At 39.7% G+C, this 4007-nt stretch overlaps 1 non-coding gene across 1 annotated transcript; it reads left to right on the forward strand.

Moving 5' to 3' along the window:
- Positions 1-2646: 2646 nt before the first annotated feature.
- On the forward strand, positions 2647-2753 carry LOC141682471 (small nucleolar RNA R71). The gene has a single exon (XR_012559793.1). It is a non-coding gene; the product is annotated as a small nucleolar RNA R71 (small nucleolar RNA).
- Positions 2754-4007: the final 1254 nt, after the last annotated feature.

The raw sequence follows: 4007 nt of genomic DNA on the forward strand, positions 1-4007 counted from the left end.
CAAGTTGGTCTCAACACACCTTTTAAGAACGTCACCAAGATTCTGCAAGCACTCATCAAATGAATAGCCAAACACAGAGAAGTCGTCCATAAACACCTCCACATTCTGACCAATCATGTCAGAAAAAATAGCCATCATGCATCTCTGAAATATGGCCGGTGCTCCACATAGACCAAAAGAAACCCTTCCAAAGGTGAAATTTCCAAATGGACAAGTGAAAGTAGTCTTTTCCAGATCTTTCGGAGCAATACAATATGATTATAGCCCGAATAGCCATCCAAAAGACAGTAGTACTAATGCCCAGCCAATCTGTCAAGCATCTGATCAATATATGGAAGAGGGAAGTGATCTTTTCTCCTGGCCTTGTTCAGCTTCCTGTAATACATGCAAACTCTCCACCCCGTGACTGTTCGAGTATGAATGAGCTCATTCTTCTCATTAGAAACAACGGTGATACCTCCTTTCTTCGGCACACACTGAACTGGACTCACCCAAGAGTTGTCAGAATTGGGATAGATGATCCCTACATCCAACCATTTTAGAATTTCCTTCTTCACAAATTTTTTCATGATAGGGTTTATCCTTCTTTGTTGCTCAATAGTAGGCTTTCTACCTTCCTATAGTAGAATTTTATGCATACAATAAGAAGGGCTGATCCTTTTGATATCTGCTATCGTCCATCCAATTGCTGATTTGAACTCTCTCAGAATTCTTAAGAGTTTTTCCTCATCACTACCTGAAAGGTCAGACGCAATAATAACAGGCAAAGTAGATTCCTCACCCAAGAAAGCATACCTTAAGTGTTCGGGTAATTGTTTAAGCTCTAGTGTAGGAGCTTCCTCAATAGATGACTTGAGGCACTTTGGAGATTTGTTCAGCTCCTCCATTCCAAGAGATTCAAAAGGCATATCCATCTTCCTTTTCTAGGGAGAAGCATTCAGATATTGCAGTTTCTCATCACCTTCGTCATCTTCACTATCAGAATTCCCCAATAAGGCCTTTTCTAAGGCATCAGACCTTAACAATTGATTAAGTTCTGAAGTACCAACCAAACGACCAACTCCACCTTTAAACACTCCTCATTTTCTGTAGGGAATTTCATGGCATTGAACATATTAAAAGTGACATCCTGATCCAACACTCGCATGGTGAGCTCACCCTTCTACACATCTATCAAGGTTTGACCAATAGCCAAGAAAGGTCTTCCCAAGATGATGGGAATCTTCTTATCATCCTCGAAATCAAGAATCATAAAATCAGCAGGAAAGATGAGTTTATCCACCTTGAACAAAACATCCTCAATAATGCCTCGCGGATATGTACTAGAACGATCAGCCAGCTACAAAGTCATAAAAGTAGGTTTTTGATCAGGTAAGTCTAACTTGTTGAAGATGGGAAAAGGCATCAGATTGATGCTAGCTCCCAAGTCACATAATCATTTGTCAAATGACACCTTTCCAATAGTGCAATGAATAGTGAAGTTTTCAGGATCTTTAAGCTTCGGAGGCAACTTCTGTTGCAGCACAACACTGCATTCCTCCGTGAGAACAACAGTCTCTAAATTATCGAGCTTCACCTTCCGAGAGAGAATACCTTTCATAAACTTTGCATAACTAGGCATCTGCTCAAGAGCTTCAGTGAAAGGTATGTTGATGTGAAGTTTCTTGAACACCTCCAGAAACTTCTCAAACTGCTTATCTAGCTTTTTCTTCTGCATCCTTTTAAGAAAGGGAGGTGGAGAATAGGTCTATTTCTCCCCTGTTTTACCCTCAGTAGGAGTGTGTTCAACAGTAGTCTTCCTTGGTTCCACTTCAGCTTCCTTCTGCACTTCTTTGTCAGCCACAACTTCTTCATCCGAAACTTGAGAGTATTCAGGATTTGCAACCTTCCCAGACCTTAATATAATTGCCTTAACCTGCTCCTTAGCTTCCCTCTTTCCTGGCACTTCAGTGTCACTAGGGAGTATAACGGGTTGACAATTTAACAAGGCATTGGTAATTTATCCGATTTAATTTTCCAACATCTTGATAGAAACCGCTTGGCTCCTGCACGTGAGCCTCAACTCTTCCAATTAAGATTTTTCATTAGACTGTTGCAGCTGGAGTTGTTACCTTGGTGCATATTGTGGTTGTTAAAAACTAGAGGGTTGTACTGCTCTGCTGGATACTGCTGATAAGGCTGTTGAACCGCATTCTGAGTGTTGCTCCAGCTAAAGTTAGGATAATTACGGTTGTTAGGATGATAGGTGGCTGGTACAGGTTGCTGTGACCTCTGAAAGTTGCTCATGAATTGAGCTGATTCACTAGAAATGGCATACTGATCATCTCATGGGCACCAACATAAAGCTCACAGAAACTAGTGATCTGATTAACTCCATAATTAGACAGAGAATCCACCTTCATCGTCAAAGCCTTAAGTTGAGTAGCTATAGCAGTAGCTGCATCCAACTCTAGAATTCCTACTACCTTGCCCTGAGTAAGTCTCTGAGTAGGATTATGTTATTCATTAGCAACCATCAGTTCAATCAATTCATAAGCTTCATCGTAGCTTTTAGCCCACAAGGCTCCTCCTGATGCTGCATCAAGCATGGGTCTAAAAGCAGCACCCAAACCATTATAAAAACAGTTAATGATCATCCATTCAGGCATCCCATGATGAGGACACTTCCTAAGCATCTCCTTATATCGATCCCAAGCCTCACACAAAGATTCTCCAGATTGCTGAGCAAATTGAGTAAGTGTTTTTCTAATTGCAGCAGTCTTCGCCATAGGAAAGAATTTAGTTAAGAACTTTTGAGCAAGATCCTCCCATTTGGTGATAGACCCTGGTGGTAGAGAATGTAACCATCACTTAGCTTTATCCCGCAAAGAGAATGTGAAAAGCCTCAACTTAATAGCATCTTCAGAAACTCCATTAAACTTGAAAGTATCGCAGATCTCGATGAAATCTCTGATATGCATGTTGGGGTCTTCTGTCGGAGAACCCCCAAACTGAACTGACTTCTGTATCATTTGAATCATGCTCGACTTGATCTCAAAGGTATTAGCCGCGATGGATGGTCGAACAATGCTAGACTGAATATCAATGATCTTCGGTTGAGAGTAGTCCATCAAAGTCTTTGGATTCGCTTCTGGTTCTCCCATTGCAACAAGAGCTTCTTCTTCTTTCTCAACTAAGATCTCTTCTTCAACTTTCTCTAAGACTACAACTACTTCCTCAGCTAGATCCAGTGTTCTCTTACGAGACCGAGAATGCGTATGTATACACGCTCGCTAGAGTACCTGAAACGCGACAAAGAATTAAGTAAGTAACAATGTCTGAGTCACTAAACTTTAACGACCAATGATGACAAACACATAAACTAAAAATTAACACCGCAGTCCCCGACAGTGGTGCCAAAAACTTGTTAGGGCTAGAACACGCGCTAATAATCACGCAAGTATACGCGATCACAAGTAATATAGAATAAATTCTAGTTCGTTCCCACAGGGACTGGTTTATGTTAATTTCAATCAATGTATCTATGCAACACTAGTATGGTTATTATCCAATGCTAAGACGAATAACAAATTGAGATTGTTTATAACTATGATTAACTAAGAATTATAATAAAGAACATAAACTAGGAGATTAAAGAGAATTGAATAGTATATGACACAAACATGGGATTCTAACTTCATTAAATACTTCATTCAATAACCTTTTCGTTCTTAACCTTAGCATGTAATGGTGATGCCACTAATCAGATAACACGAAACTGATAAACGCCAACTTTCATTGTATGAATACCATACTACCAGACATCCACAAAAGAGATAGAAGCTGAATAGACACCAACTATATTAAGACCCTATATGTCTATAGAATTTGATAACATAACGGTTTAATGCACAAGTTATCTATAATAATTACATAGGGCAAGTAAGATGGTTAAAATTACCTACGAATCATGCATATCACATAATGAACCTATGCTAGCATGGCAAGTTCTAAACCCTTAAATTCAC

This window comes from Apium graveolens, chromosome 1 (assembly GCF_009905375.1).
Source record: "Apium graveolens cultivar Ventura chromosome 1, ASM990537v1, whole genome shotgun sequence".
Taxonomy (NCBI): domain Eukaryota; kingdom Viridiplantae; phylum Streptophyta; class Magnoliopsida; order Apiales; family Apiaceae; genus Apium; species Apium graveolens.